We start from the raw sequence: 16,803 nt of genomic DNA on the forward strand, positions 1-16,803 counted from the left end.
TAAATCCAGGCATGTTTTAACCTTCCATTAGGGAACTCAAGGAGAAATTTTATATAACTTCAAATATGAAGCCACAGTACTGCAGAGGGTTGGAATATTAGCCGTTGCAGATAATGGTCTAACATCTCAACAAATTGACTAAACTTTCTGCGGTCCCTCACAGCCAGCTGGTCCCAGCTGCCTACAGCCCCCACTGTAATGCATCTTCCACATTATGCTGTCCAGACCCAAGTAAAAGGACATCTTATTCTTCATCTCTTGATTTCTCTCCCTTCCCTGGTAGGTTTTTCCCTTATCCTACCCGCTTTTCTTTAGCAAGGTCACCAGCTCTCGTGTTTTGACTCTCCAGTGGCACAGGCTTGGAGCCTCCCATCTCCACCACCATTATTGCTTATCTGCTTCTAATATGGAAAAAAAGAAAAATGCTGAGTAAATAACCTGGCTTGGACTAAAGCTGGAAAACTATGATCAGAATAATCAAAAATTGAAACTAAACCAGACAGTTCAATCACTTGCCATGAGTCTTCTCTCTTGTTTGTTCTTCAGATACTTGTTGATGATATATATTTTATACTCGTGCCAGGGACAGAATGCAGCCAGTTTCCTCTTTCCTGTGACTTTGAATCAATATATTTAAGGGTTTGGTTTTTAGAGTGCTACTATCTGGGAAATCAGACATAGAGGATTTGATTATAAGATGGTTTGGGAAAATACAGAGAGGCTCAGATGAGAACCTATAGATTCACGGCAATAGAAGAGAGATTTTTGCTGTTTTCTTTTGAATCTCCTTTGCAAAAAGTCTTGTCCTCATTCAGCGCAAACCTTTCTAACAGGAGAGGGTTCAACAGACACTGTCTTGTAAAGTGAAAGCAGAGAGTTCATATTGGCCATGTGGTCTCTTTCTGTTAACCTGAACCAAGGGAAACTTGTGGCTCCGTAAACTCTTCTCACGCTACCCATATATGGGCTCACTCACTATCCACAGAGCGGTTAAAAATGGTCCTTGGGTGGGCAGAGGGGCTGCAAGTTTCTGCATCATTTTATTTTGTAAATTTACTGAAGACATTTGCAGAGAGGATTACATCTATCTGCCTACCTTAGAAGGATGCTATAAAAAAAACTGGCATCTTGTCACGTCTTCACTAAGACTCCTGCTTTTTGGAAGATTTTTCCTTAAGCTTTAGGGCACTTATTCTGATCTTATTTTGGACTTTATTTGCTGTACAGTTTAGGGACTTTTAGGAGGGCTCTTAGTGACTTCATTCTCCAGCTTAAGTTACGTGTTACTATACCCCCATATCAAGAGACTACTAGCCAAGAAATTTTAAATTTTCACTAGTTGTGTCCATTTTTGTGTAAGAATGCAGGGAAATTTGGTTATAAGCAAGTTGTTTGGGTTTTCTATCATAATATCCAAAAGTTAGGGTGAGGGTGAAGGATAAAAAGCAAAGTCCTCAGCCAATGCAGAAACAAGTGATCCAGTCCCCTTATGATAACAGCTGCAGCCCTTAGAATCGTTATCCTGACCCAATGAAGGAAAAGTGTTGAGCAAAATGGGGTGAAGCAGCAAAGTTATATCCAGTTGGACAACTAGGTAGAACAACTAGGTGCTGATCCTTATCACCAGTAGGTGTGGCTGGAAGCTGTGAGTCAGGAGAGTTTCTTCCGGATAGAACTCCGTTGGGTTGCCTCATTTTAGCAAAAATGCTGCAGCTCAACCGCCTATGTTTACAGAGCAGCCCTGGGAGTGCTTGGAGGTAATTCTCACTGGGAACTCCTTGTTCTCAGCATAACTTAGGCTGTAAGTAACTGCCATGTTATAATAGTTATGCGTGTGTGTGCATACACATGTACACACACGTTTATTTTATTTATCTCTCTGTCTTTTATCTTACAAGACAGACAACTTCAGATGACAATTTTTTCTCTCTTCTCCCTAAATTATACCTAAAGCATTGAGGCCTACCTTTAATCTGGCAGTGTAAAATTTTTTTCTCTATGCATTTCATATGGCTTAGAAAATTATTCTGCAAATACTATATGTTCATTGTTTAAAAATTAAATTCAAGAGTACATAGGGGTATACAATGAAAAGTAAAAGAATCCTAACCTTAGATATAATAACTATCAAAAGATTATTGTCTGTCCTTCCAGAAATTACCTGTGCATATAAAGGCATATAATTTTTGCATAAATTGTGTCCAACAAAATTCTTCCGCTTGCTTGTGCCTAATGTGTATATTTTAAAGCTATATAAAAAAGACCCAGCAAGACAGTATCCACTATGCTATGGTATGACATTTCATAGCATTACATTATTTTCTTTTGTTCTTGACTGTAACATAAAGTGCCTGAAAAATGACCTTTTGTTTTGGTATGTATGGCAGGAACACAAGAGTTTTACAATGAACAATCTCTCACAATAATGACTCATTATTTGGAGAAAAAAAAAAGTCCAGCAAATATCTTGGGAAAATGTCATCCTGCATCTGGTGGTCAGCACACTTGGAGTGGGAGTCCTGTCTAGTTGTACTGCATTTCATATTCAGTCTCACAAAGAACGGAATTGTGAGAAAACTTATTCTACCAGTGGGATGTTTAACGAAAATTTTTTTGACTGAGATACTCCCACCATTCTCAAGACCTTTAAGCTAGTTAGATCTTTTAAAATAAGCTCCACAGAAAGCTTAATGCTTATTATTTTTAGCACTGTGCATGTTTTCTCTTTTGGATTTTAAAAAGCAGCTTCCATCAGTTGATTATTTTAATGCCTACTATGTGCCAAACTGTGCTGGATGCTTTATGTACATTATCTCATTTAATCCTGATAGCAACCCTATGAGATAAGTACTATTCTTTCCCGGTTCCTTTCAGTTAATGGAACAGAGGCACATGGAGGCTAAATAAGGTGTTCAAGATCACACAGCCAAGTGGGGAAGCTGAGATTTGAACCTAGGTCATTCTGACTCCAGAGGCCTTCAGCTAATCTTTGCACTACTAACTTCTACTCCTATGCAAGACCTGTCCCTTCTCTTCCCACTGTTGTCCTTGTACTGTTGGTGCATCCCAATCAGCATATCTACAGTGTTAGGTTATATTGCCTGTTTTACCTTTTGTATGTGTGTGTATGTGTGTGAGGAGGATTGCCTGTTTTACCTTTTGTATGTGTGTGTATGTGTGTGAGGAGGATTGGTCCTAAGCTAATATCTGTTGCCAATCTTCCTTCTTTTGCTTAAGAACTATAGTCTCTCAGCTAACATCTATGCCAATCTTCCTCTATTTTTTGTATGTGGGATGCCGCCACAGTGTGGCTTGATGAGCAGTGTGTAGGTCCATGCCCAGGATCCGAACTCATCAGCCCAGACCACTCTAATAGAAGAGGGCCCAGCAGACACCGCCCATCAAAGTAAAAGCCAGGAGGCCTCTTTATATAAACCTGAACAAAGATGGTGCATCAAGTCTGTATGCCACATATGCCGGTTTATGAAATACTGGGTTTTGGTGTGACATATATCCATGGAGTAGTGAAAAATGTATGTAACCTCGTTTCCAGAATCAGTTGAAGAGAAACACATCACTTGAATCTTCCCCTGGGCTTCAGGAATCTTGACTCTACTCTCTCTCTTAACTGTCACACTCTTGATTTTCCCTCCTACCTACTCAGTCTTTTTCTCTCACAAACTTATATTGTGAGCTCATTCTTTTTCTTTTGCATTTGCATCCTTGAATTACTGTTTCGTAGATGAATGCAGTTGTGTGCAAGTGGGTAAGGGTGAATGAAAGTACATATGGTCCAGTGTTTGGGTGTGTATGTGTATGGATGGGTGAATGGTGTGTTTGTGTGCCTAGTACACTCTTTGATCTATGCTCTGGTTTAGATTTTATAATGTGATAAATAAATAGGAGTAAGGATGCAAAATTCCTTTTCTATAATGAAAATATGGTAGTAGAGCTAGGGAATTCCACTCAGGCTCTTTCTTCCCAGCTGGTTAACCTCTTTGTGCCCTAGTCAAGTCTTGCAACATCTCTTGTCTTGATCATCACAATATAGCTTCTAAATTAGTCCCCTAGACTTTTCTCTTTCAACTCATCCTAGTAGCCAATAGCAGAGTTGTCTCCCTAAAACTCTCTGCTTGAGAACCATATTGCTATGGACTGAATTGTACCCCCCCAAATCTCCCATGGTGAAGCCCTAACCCTCAGTGTGACTGTATTTGGAGACAGGGCCTTTGCGGAGGTAATTAAAGTTAAATGGGGAGAAACCCCTTTCTGGCTTGTAGGCAGCCACCTGCTCACTCTGTCCTCACGTGACCTTTCTTCTGTGCTGCTGTGGAGAGAAAGAGCTCAGGTCTCTCTTCCTCTTCTTCTAAGGACACAAATACTATTGGGTTAGGGCCCCACTCTCATGACCTCATCTAACTTTAATTACCTCCGCAAAGGCAACTGGGCAAAAGGTATACTTCCCTTTTAATACTGAAATTATGATAGAAATTTCCACAGCTCAGAAAAGCCAAGTAGAGAGTTAGTTTTTTATTGGGAGCTTGAGGAAAGATAGAGGCTGCATAGGAATCTTCCATAATTTCTAGGATGATGTCATGGAGCAATGCAAGTATGGTTATAACTTTCATAATACTATCCTCTCAGTCACCAGCTAGATCTGCTGACAAGAGGATGGAAGAGCCAGATCCAAGCTCACATCTAAATGCTGAGAGGTAGACTTTAAATCCTGCAGTGGAGCTGATAAAATTTAAGGTAGCCACTTTGGAAAATAGTTTGGCAGTTTCTCAGAAAGGTAACATAAAGCTACCATGTGACCCAACATTTCATTCCTAGGTATCTGCCCAAGAGAATTGAAAACATATGTCCCCATAAACACTGGCACATGAATGCTCACAGCAGCATTATTCATAACAGCCTCAAACTGGAAACAACCTAAATGTCCATCAGTAGATAAATGAATAAACAAAATGTGGTACATTTATGTAATGGACTACTGAGTAATAAATACACGCTACAGGGATGAACATTATGTCAAAAAAATTATCAAAAATATTATGCTAAGTGAAAGAAGCCATACATAAGAAAACAGATATTGTCTAATTCTGTTTACACGGAAAGCGCAGGAAAGGCAAATTTATAGAGACAGAAAGTAGATCAGTGGTTGCTTGGGGCAGAAGGTGGAAACGAGCATTAACTGTAATGCGCATGAGGAATCTTATTGCAGTGATGAAAATGTTCTGAGGCTTATTTACGGTGACTATTGCACAACTTGGTAAAGTCACTAAAAATCATTGAATTGTACACATGCAATAAGTAAATTTTATGATATGTAAAATATACTTCAGTAAACTTGTTTTAAAAAAGCTAATGTACCTTTTTCTGATTGTTAAAGGAATACATACTCATTTTAAAAAGTACGGAAAAGCATAGAAAAGCAAATATCAGAATCTATTGAGATAACATTTTGTTTATTTCTTTATGTGTGTGTTTTACATAGTTGAGATAACTCTTTATATGCAATTTTAAATCCTGACTTTTGACCAAAAATTATAAGCATTTCACCTCATGACCTCATTAACTTTAATTACCTCCATTAAAGCCTTTTAATAAATATCAATGTCAATAGCTGAGTAATATTTCATCATGGAGATATATCTTAGTTCATTCATGTACCCTCCATTGCTGGATATCTCAGTTTTATAAATAACACATGCTAAACATCTTTATATGAAATAAATCACTAAGGCTTACTTTTCAATCTAGCTTATCCCTGGTTCTTAGTATATCTTACAAGTCTTGAATTTGGAAACATGACCTTTGAAATACAAGCTTCTTTATCTTCAGTTGGTGAAGACAGCCCTATGTAAGTGAGGAGAATCACTCATGATTTCAAAATAGGGTGTGGGTGACAACAGAATGAGACTGACATGCTGGGCTGCTTGCACTGGGGAGCAGGCCAAGCAGGCGTCAGGGGCTGACTCCTAGAGAGTGAGGACTCTAGTGCAGCAAGGGGTCAGGAGCAAGACCAAGAGCCCGGGCCTGGAATCCAAGGCAGTAAGCAGATGCCTGGATGTCAGCAGGGTACCTGGAGTCAGGAGTGAGCTAAGATCTGGAAGAGGGCAGGGACCCAAGTAGAAAGAAGTCATCAGCTCTCCCAATTCCTAACAGAATTTAAGGTAGATCAAAACACAGCACCAGCAATAGGAACTCAGAAGTCAGCCTGACCCTAGGCCAAAGACTGTTTGCTCTCTGCTCTCTCACATGCTGACCTAAAGGGAACTGTGTGTGCTGGCGCATGGCAACCGGTTAACCCTCCCACCTGTCCAGGGGTAGAAGCACCAGGGTTACGGGGTATTACCAACCCACTGTCTTCGTTTGAGAAACATCAATTTAGATAAATAACTGTAAAACTAATAACAAATAGAAGATTGATTTCAAATGCCATGTGAAATAAAGGAATTTGCTTTCTCATCTTTCGTAGAAATTGACCACAAATGTTCTAAAATTGACTATGGTGACGGTTGCATAAACTCAGTGAATATACTGAAAACTATTAAACTGTACACTTTAAGCAGGTGACTTGTATGGTATGTGAATCATATCACAGTAAAGCTGTCTAAAGTTTAAGAAAGAGAAAGAAATTGACCACGATGGGCTCTTGTTTAACATCTGCAAGATGAGGCCCATGAACTTCTACCCGTGTTCAAACTCTCTGCCCCATCTGCTTCCCAGCGCACCTGAAGTTTCGACACTGAGGACTATTGCCTCTGGGTCAATGTATTTCTTCATCCAACCCTCAGAGCATCCTGGGAGACCCGACTTGGAGGACCAGTGGTTAAGAAAACTGTGCCACTTGCCCCTGGGAGATTAGCACACAGCCATTATGTTTATGTGAAAACATACAGAAACAAGATGTGGAATCCATGTACTATATCATTACAACCATATAGGAAAAAAGAAAAAAGTTTAGAAGAAATTAAAATCGAACAGCAGTGTGAGAGGAGGGGGAGAATGAAAATGATTTTTCTCTAATGATTTACTTTCTGATGTTTCCTTGCTTGTAAGAGATAACAAACCGTGATTTTTAATGATGAATTACTCTGGGAGAGACAACACCACCTCCAGTTCTGCTCAAAGAACTCGCTCTATAAGACCTGCTCTTTTTCTGTGACAAAAGGAGTCCAGGGAAATACAAAAATTCAGAGTGCTGTAAGGGCTAAAAGAAGAGAAAAGACGTAGCAGAGGGAAAAGGAGACAAGGGGAAGAGGTGACCTCACCTTTCTTTGTTCTGGTTTGGAATTTTTGTTGGTTGGTTTGAACCACATGCACACACAAGAAAAATCAATTTGAGATTATAACCATGTAGGACAACCTGATTTATCTTTTCTTATCTTGGCCTCTTCTACTTCAAAGATACCAAATACTGGCTGCTAATCTCTTTCCTCTTAAAGAGATATCTTGTACCAGGTAGCTGAAGTGAATTCAACTGTCTTATCGGCAATGAAGATAGCAAAATAAGACAAATACAAATAATACAAACACACATAAAAAGGCTTTATCTGGACACCATAATTACCTTGATGTGAAGACAAGTGTCACCTTATGCACCAGTTCCCTGGACGTTTGACCCACATTGAGAAAGGTGTAGTGTTGGGTGAGGTGGTTTATTCGGTTCTGGGCCTGACAGGTGGTTTCAAGTCTGCTTAAAATATGTAGGTGGTACAGTGGAAGTGGTCTTGAAAGTTTTCTTGTTGAACTGTATTTTGCAAATGAGAAAACTAATGCCCAGAGAAGCAATGACCTATCCAAGGGCAGGTCAGTGGCAGACCCGGGATCAGATGCTATGTCTCCTGCCTTGTAGCCCAGTGCCAGGCCTTTCTAGAGAGGGCCTAAAAGTGCCCTGTCCTCATTTCCCCTGATGAGTCCTTTGAAAATAACCTGACCCAAATCTGGATTTCTCTTCCAGGGCTGGCTAGATTGAGAAAGCCAGATCCAGGCCTGCTTCTCTGGAGCCAGGCCAGATCTGAGCAGTTGGGGTGGGAGGCCCTGGTGGATTCAGTGCTTGGGCAGATCCGGCTAGCTAAGTAGTCATGCATCACTCTGTATTTCAGTTTTCAGGGGGCAACAACACCAACTCTCCTCAAAGGGAGCAAATGTGAAATGTTAGGTCCTAAGCATAACACTAGAGGCCTCAAGAATCCCTGTGAGGTTTATTAACATAAACAGACTGTTTATTTGAGAGATGGGGCTGTGGAATACCCTGGCTCACTCTCTGATGGCTTTGTGTCAGGTTCTGATCCAAAGAAGCATTAATTCGGGGAAGACAAAGAGGGCCTGTGTGGTAGCTGGAAGCAGAAGGTGGCAGAGTGCCTGAGGAAGGCCTGGATGGCTTCTCTTGAGAACCAGACAGGCAGGGTGTGGCCAGGGGGGTGCTGGTGAAAGAGCCTTCAAGAGAGAAGGGGGCCAAAGCTTTTGTAGTCTCTTCTCTCTCCTTCCTGCCATTCATCAAGCTGAGAGCTGCAGAGTATTCTAGAACTCAGCAATATTGTTCCCGGCTTATGTGGGGTGTGTCTTACAGGGCAAAATCAAAATCCAACAGCAACAAAAAAATCAAAATGTTTTCTTTCTGAGGAGTTTTAGCAGATTCTTCTGATCTTTTGCTAAGGTTTAACTAAGCATTCATAGATAACGGCTGGATTATCCATGTCTAAACAGAATTGTTTTCATGTGGAAAATGAACAGTAATCATTTAAAAGCATTTTTTAAAATGGAGTACACCAACTGTCTACTCAGGGTATAATTCAATGGATAAGAGAATATTTTTCTAGTGGATTAAAAAAAAGCAACAACAAACTAGAAGTGACCTTAAAGATTACTTAACCTGACCCCCTTATTTAAAAAATGCTTTTTTGAAATAGGAAGATTCAGCCCAAACTATTTCTGCAAATAATATATTAGTATCGTTTGGTAAAACCCTAAAATATACTCTTTACAACTTAAAGATAGATGAAGGTCTTATTTTAAAGCCACGATATAGCCTGGTTGTTTAAGATGAAATTTGTATCGCTGGAAAACTGAATTTCTTTCATTATTCTGACTAACCAAAGTAGTGCTTATAACGTAACAAGAAAAGAAATCATCTCTACTTCATGAGCTTTATCTGATTATTCAGGAAATATTTTTGCACAATATAACATCTGTCGCTCTTTAAATTATCTTATTAGAATGAAAAAATGCATTTCAGATATTTAAAAAATAGAAAGATGTGTGCATATATATGACTATTTTATGTATCATTTAAAAATAAAAGTTAAATATTTCTAATGGGTCCACATGAAAAATTTTAAAGATTGATTCAATAATTTTATCTTCACTATCCTCTTGTTGATTATTCAGAAACTGGAAAATAATTATGACTCTTGCTTTTATAATTTTTAAAGATTTTCTCAATGTATTTCAAAGGCAGGAAGATATAAACTTGAGAGAGGTGTTTAATGCACTGGATCCCAGAAGAAATATTTGGATATCCTCATGGAGCAAACTAATTGATGAAAGTGATAAAGTGAAATTTAGCAGGAATTGATAGAACGTCTTACATTTTCGTTCAAAAAGAAAAGTTGCATCATTTGGACTTTTTGGTTTAGACAAGAGAAAACTTAGGAAGGATAAAATAGCTATTTTCAAATACTTAGCACATATTCAGAGAAAGAAGAATTTGCCTTGCTCCAAAAGTTAGAACTAGGAGATGAGTGGGAGGCAGATGTGGGACCATAATGAGAAATAATTTCTTTCAATTACAACTGAAGGCTGAGGAATAGCTGCCTCAAAATATTTTTGAGTAGGGGCCGGCCCTGTGGCCAAGTGGTTAAGTTCGCATGCTCTGCTTCGGCGGCCCAGGATTTTGCCAGTTCAAATCCTAAGTGCGGACATGGCACCGCTCATCAAGCCATGCTGATGGTGGCGTCCCACATGCCACAACTAGAAGGACCCACAACTAAAAATACACAACTATGTACCGGGAGGCTTTGGGAGCAAAAGGAAAAAAATATATATATTTTTTTTGAGTAAGTAAACTCCTGAATATGGTCTAAAGCTTATTGCTACATATGGGTAAATTGTGGAGATACAACAAATTAAAATCAAAGTATATAGTTAATCTTATAAAAGGCTTTTTAACAAAAAACTGATGAAACATTTATAATTCTTTTTAATTTTTTAAGTATTTCTTTTAATATTTAAAAAATTTTGACTTTTATTTATCCACAGTGCTTTGAACTTTAGGCTGTGTAGATTATTGAATAAAAGCCTACTTTTAGGGAATTCCTGCTGGACTGCAAAGGAGTATTTGTTTCCCCACAAAGCTGTATCTGGTTTTAGCCCATTTAAGAAACCAATCGACCTAGAGCATCACATGACACAGTTTAAAATACTTGGCACAAGGAATGATACTTTTACTACTGGAAAAACATAACCATGTACGTTATCTGTTTGAATTCTTTAAAGGCAATGTTTTTCCTACAGGATGAAAAAGTAAAGCAAGCTCACTGATACATACATACGTACATACGTAAGTAAATAAATAAATATAGGAAAAACTAAGTAAAATAAGAAAAAATATAAAGAAGTGAAGTTCTGGAATTCTCCCATCTACAGCACTCAGAGGTCATCACCATATATTTGTATATTCAAAAATAGAAATTCTGCTGTATATTCAACTGTTCTCTTTTCACCCAATGGTATACATAATGGTTACATATAATTTTATATATACATACATTTTATATATACAATGGTATATTCTGGTTGGGTCTGATATTTTGTAAAAAGAAGAATTCTTTCCTATTCCTTTAGTTCTTTACCCTATGGTATTAGGGTATTCCTGACTTTATCTCCACATGCTCCCAATTTAAATAAAAAACCTTAAAGGCATGTGTCCATCCTACTTGAATGCATTGTTTAAAATTATAGACTGAGGATTTTGCAAATTCCTTAAAGTGGAATTTAAGAAAATCTTCAATATTTCACAAGTCATATCCTATTCAAAGTCCTATTTTCAGGGTTTTCCATTCCCAGAACAAATTCCCCAGAGTTATGCAGCGTTCCAGAGCATCCTCCTTTTTATTTAATTATTTTGGAGGATGAAAAGCTTTTTCATAGCACCCCCACAAAATCTGTTATACCAAGCACCACACAGTCCCAGAGCATTGAGCCCAACACAATGCCTGTGATTGTAACTCTCCTCCTCAGCTTCTTGTCTCTCCATTCTTCAGGCCTGCAATTTCTCCCCGTTATCTCTTCTGAATGCAGGTTTAACACTAACATACCCGGTGACCACACACATCTTTCTGTACCCGTCTCAGAGTGTTGGGGAGCGTTCTTTCAGCACTGGTACTCAACTACAGAAGACAGACGATTAAGTCTTCTTTAATTCCATATGAACTGGTTCTGTTGGGAGATGATAAGAGGGGCCACACTAGCAAATAACTGCCAATGATTCCGAAGCCAAAGCCATCCATTTTGGTAACTAACTCTCAAAATATAATTGACTTAAACTTAATAACTACATTCGGCAAGTGATTTCATTCAGATACCTGCCTACGCAGGTATACCTTTGGCAAACAACTCAACCTAGATGGTGCTGCTCAAAGTTAGACTTTCTTTTTTTGTTTAAGATTTTATTTTTTTCCTTTTTCTCCCCAAAGTCCCCTGGTACATAGTTGTATATTCTTTGTTGTGGGTCCTTCTAGTTGTGGCATGTGGGACGCTGCCTCAGCGTGGTTTGATGAGCAGTGCCATGTCTGCACCCAGGATTTGAACTGACGAAACACTGGGCCGCTTGCAGCGGAGCGCGCGAACTTAACCACTCGGCCACGGGGCCAGCCCCAAAGTTAGACTTTCTATGGGTGTTTATGGAGAGTAGTTTTTTGTGTTTGCTTTTGTGGTTTTGGTGAAACCTGCTTTAAATATGTTCTCCATCAATGTTACTACAGCTCTGCTGCCATGGCATGGAATGTTAGATCTTGGATTACGGTTTTCTCCCAGTGTTGACGGAGTGTGATTCCCCTCAGTCAACCAATCATATCTGTCTGAAGTGAGGTGACAACCTCCCAGGCAGGTCTGAGTGGCTGCGCTACCCCTGAATAAAAGACCAATTTCTCCCTCACAGATCCTGTGAATCACATTACTGACCATCTCTCTTCACTGCCAGAGAGATCAGACCCATGTTCTCATAAGTATGTAGGACTTCAAGGCACACGCACTAATCTCATGGGTGGCCTTATCTTATTTCTTTCACTATACGTCGTCGTTACAACCCTGTCATGAGTGTTTTATATATTTTTGTAAGCTGCCTAAAATTCTTTCTGCAAGTATTAAGTCAATAAATAATTTTATATTTTTGGGGTTTTTTTAGGAAGATTAGCCCTGAACTAACATCTGCTGCCAATCCTCCTCTTTTTTTTTTTTTGCTGAGGAAGACTGGCCCTGAGCTAACATCCATGCCCATCTTCCTCTACTTTATATGTGGGATGCCTACCACAGCATGGCTTGCTAAGCGGTGCCATGTCCGCACCTGGGATTTGAACCTGCAAACCCTGGGCTACCAAAGCGGAACGTGAGCGCTTAACTGCTGCACCACCGGGCCAGCCCCTAATAGATAAATAATTTTTTTTTTTTAAAGATTTTATTTTTCCCTTTTTCTCCCCAAAGCCCCCCGTACATAGTTGTATATTCTTCATTGTGGGTCCTTCTAGTTGTGGCATGTGGGACGCTGCCTCAGCGTGGTCTGATGAGCAGTGCCATGTCCACGCCCAGGATTCGAACCAACGAAACACTGGGCCGCCTGCAGCGGAGCGCGCGAACTTAACCACTCGGCCACGGGGCCAGCGCCCCCTAATAGATAAATAATTTTAAATTAATTTATCATTACATACTGAATAGAGAGAGTTCTGACTGATCTCATCTTGAAAAACCATTCTTCGTGGGCATTTATTTAAAAATTATATATAGACTCCTGCTTTTTGGGAGCTGACATCTTAAAAGTCCATCATCAATGATCTCCCTTTGCTACGTCTTCCATGTTTTTTGTAGAAGGAGGATTGAAAAAGCAATTGGGAGAGTCTGCATTAAAAGGAAAGAAAAGAGAACGTTAAACCTACAAACTCAAACTCACTTGAATTTATTCATAAACATAAGCCACATATATTTAAAAGAATATACACATTGTTTTATTGAACTACGATTCTATTATTTAGAATTTTATTATATAGAATTTAGAATTCTATTATTTTGGGTAAATTGCTAGAATTCTTACTTATTGATAGGAACTAGAGGCTAAACACAGTTGACACGATATCTAGTAAATAAATTAAAAATATTACATTATCTTAAGTGCACAGAGGAAAGTAGGTTATGTCCTACATAAAATTTAGTCTCAATTTTCTCCTTTAATTGTCTGGACTTTTTACAATATGATTTTGCTTGGTGGGTGATATGAGAGCTTAGATTTGCTTTTGGTTAGGAGGTGACTGAGATGTTCAGCGGAGGAAGGAGAAGAGTAGCCAGGCATTGCTATTAGGTGGTAGTACAAAAGGACAGTGAAGAGTTCAGCAAAATCAGACATGTTTATTATAGAAAAGGAACACTTTTGTAAGATAATTTGCTACCAAAATTGAAGAGAATGCCTTGTAACCAGGTCAACAGAATAGTATCACTAAATATTATCTATAATATTGTTTATAAGATATAACATATATTTCTATGCACACAAATGTATCCTTAGCATGTCCTTACTTATACTGAGAAGTGGGCTGCAAATTAAAGACATAGGGTGACAGTTTGGTAGAGAATAAAAACTCAAGGTGAATCTCAATCTGTCTCCATCGCAGCCCCTAGCTCTCGGCTCCCAGCTTCCCACCCTCTTGCTGGCCATCTTGGTTGATGAGGCCTGGCAGGTCTGAATTTAGAATGAATCATATGTTGACTCTCACCAGCTGCTTTGGGACTTGATAAAATCTTCAAACTCTTTTGAGTAGCTGGCATCTGGACCTCATTGGGCAGATGTAGCAGAGCTAAGATTAGAATTTCCTAACACTGGTGGTTATTGCTTTCTGTTATTACAACCAATGCTTCTTCTGGAGGATGCAAATCTTGATTTTCCATATTACGGTTTCTTGACAAATCTTAATTCTGGTTTTCTGTGATTTCTCTGATCCGATTACTTTAGCTCCTCCCTTCACTTCTTGCTTGAAATCAAAAGCTTTAAGTCCTTGTGTAAATTGACATTGTGCAATTTTTTTTTTTTGGATTTCACAAAATAAATTCTCTATAACCTTACCTCGTTACCTATTACAAACTTTGCTAAAGGTAAAACAAACATCTTCATAAAGTGCCTGAAGTGCAATGCTCAGTCTCTTTCATGCAGTTCAGTACAGTCTAATTTTATTACAAACTATATTGCACACAAAATCTCAACTATTGCTTCTCTCTCAAGAACCTCAAGTTGTTCTTTCATCTACAGACCCTACATTTACTTTTGATAAAAAGGCAGCATTTTGTTGGCTCTAATTACTTTGGTTCAACCCATTAGCTGCACTAAGAATAGACTAATTATCAGTGAAATTAGCCTTTTATCTGTCACCCTTTCCCCTCCTCCACTATATAGCTTAGTGCAGGGGCAAGGACAGGCTCTGCTGACCTGAAACAAATTATTTCATCTCTCTTAGCCTTAGTTTTCTCCTTTGCAAAAGGAGCACAGTGACCTACACTTCTTAGGGTTGCTGGGCAAAATGGGTCCAATTCCTCCGACAGAGGCAGCACTCAATAAATGGGAATTTCCTTGCCCTCAGAGGAGCTTGCTGGAAACCATACCAGCGAAGCCAAGCCACCGGGAAGCAAGAAGTCCTCTCTTAGTCTTAGTCTTATAACCAGGCTTTGGCACATACTTTATGTTTTAAAAAATCACTCTTCCAAACAACTCTCAAAATTTTGAAGCAAAGAGGTAAGTCTAAACTGAAAGTTGGAAAAACCGTTTTTAAATTTATCCCCTCATTGAAGGTTAACTTCAACTTGACATTCAAGTGATGAAAATTCATTCTCAATGCATTTTATACTTCTTATTGGTAGCATTCATTACCATTGTAATTAAATGCACTGGGCCCTGGTGATTTTAGAGCTCTATCTCGAAAGGAGGGACTGTGCCTGTCTCTGCCACCTCTTTATGCCCAGCTGGCACAGTGTAGGTAATCTTAATAAGTATTTAAGGAGTCAGTGAGCATTGTAGTCTGTGTTTCTTCTCAAGCAGTGCTTCTAAAAGTCTGTAGGTGAATCCACTTTGAATCCATTTTTTTCTCTTTCAGATGACTTACGGTGAAATTATAACTACTGCTTTCTCCTCATTTCAGACTATCTCATCGGCACTATCTCATTAAAAGAAGCCACTTCTCCCTGACCTTCCCTCTGTTCTGTAAGTAAATGCTTTAATAGTTGGGGGAGATAGGCTAAAAGGCAAAGGCTTCTATTCAAAGAAATGTTATCGCAAAATCATTTTATTAAAGCAAGAATCTTTTGACACGTAAAAAATTGGTCCTTATATTTTTGTGTAGTAACGTTAGATTTTCACCTGCTACAACTTAAGAAAAAATGTGCATTGATATTTCCTCAGGACATTCAGTAAGTATTCTTAAAATATTTTGCTAAAAGCAAAAACCGTATTTTTAGATAAATTCCCTTTTAGTTTCTCTCTTATTCTAAGCAAAAAAATCTACATTTGCTACAACCATACTTGACACTTTCCATTCATTGTTTATCTAAAACTTCATTGGAAAATCTATCTTAAAATCCATCAGTAGAAAAGAGGAAAAGATGTAATATTTCAGTAAAGCTGAGGATGGAGAATGGAAAGAATGTATAATGAGTTTGAATTCTTCAACTGCTTTTTTCCTGGGGGTGGGGGATTGCAGGGCAGGAGGCCTTTCTCTAAGGGTTATTGTGACAGGATTTTGTCACAAAAGCAGCTCTTTTTTATTGTTTTTCAGGCCCTTATGGGTTGGGATAAGGACTGATGGGGATGGAATGCACACAGACTGAACACTTGATCTGGGACTTTTTATATTTCAGAGAAATTTCTGAAAAACATGAGATTCTTTAGCTTTGTGAAACAATTTGAAAAACACTTTTCTAAATCTGACTATGAGCAGTCCCCATCTTACCCCAGCCCTTAAAACAAGATTCTCCATGTACTTAAGAATTCCCTTGGAGTCTGTGAAGAACACATATTCGCTGGGCTCAGGGACTGCATGCTCGCCAGCAGGCTATGAGATTCTTAGGAAGATGATCAGCAAACTATGCTTCCAGAAACACTATTTTAAGACACAAGTGGGCAACTTGGTTTCTACAGAGCTCTCCACTTTTCCTGTTTTCCTTTTCCGTTTCCAATCAGTCAGTGCCTCAGATTACCTTCCCAGATGTTCTCCATCTGCTTCTCACCAGGATCAGCCTATCCAGGAAGATCCATGACAGGATGGAGTCCCCAAGTCTCATCCCATGTCCTCGCCCCTCAGTACCATCCTGCACTTCTTTTCATAGCCCACTTGCTTATGATGGTCTCAGAATGGTTTTCTATCCCACTTCATTCCTTTGTATCCACAGGCTCACCATGAATATTTCTCCAAGCATTTTGTCCTCGATCTCTATGAACCACAATGACTATCAAAGAATGAATCAAGAATGAGGTAACCATGGAAACCACATCCATGAAGAACAATGATAGAAACTGGGGTGTTGAGCTTACAGAAGGTTTAGATG

At 38.9% G+C, this 16,803-nt stretch overlaps 2 long non-coding RNA genes across 5 annotated transcripts in view; one reads left to right on the forward strand and one right to left on the reverse strand.

Moving 5' to 3' along the window:
* Window positions 1-16,803, reverse strand: part of LOC111767829 (uncharacterized) — a 64,833-nt gene that overhangs the window by 24,587 nt on the left and 23,443 nt on the right. For 2 of the 3 annotated variants that reach the window (XR_011426712.1, XR_002799700.2), the window contains exon 3: window positions 12,933-13,119. The exons of the other annotated variant lie outside the window; for it this stretch is intronic. This is a non-coding gene — a long non-coding RNA (uncharacterized lncRNA). The remainder of the gene's footprint in view (window positions 1-12,932; window positions 13,120-16,803) is intronic. 3 annotated transcript variants of the gene reach the window in all.
* Window positions 1,669-16,786, forward strand: LOC138917994 (uncharacterized). Of its 2 annotated transcripts, none has more exons than XR_011426721.1 (3): window positions 1,669-1,757; window positions 15,402-15,463; window positions 16,648-16,786. It is a non-coding gene; the product is annotated as an uncharacterized lncRNA (long non-coding RNA). The 2 variants fall into 2 exon arrangements; XR_011426714.1 differs by having other exon boundaries at window positions 1,690-1,801.

This window comes from Equus caballus, chromosome 1, assembly GCF_041296265.1.
Source record: "Equus caballus isolate H_3958 breed thoroughbred chromosome 1, TB-T2T, whole genome shotgun sequence".
Lineage (NCBI taxonomy): Eukaryota > Metazoa > Chordata > Mammalia > Perissodactyla > Equidae > Equus > Equus caballus.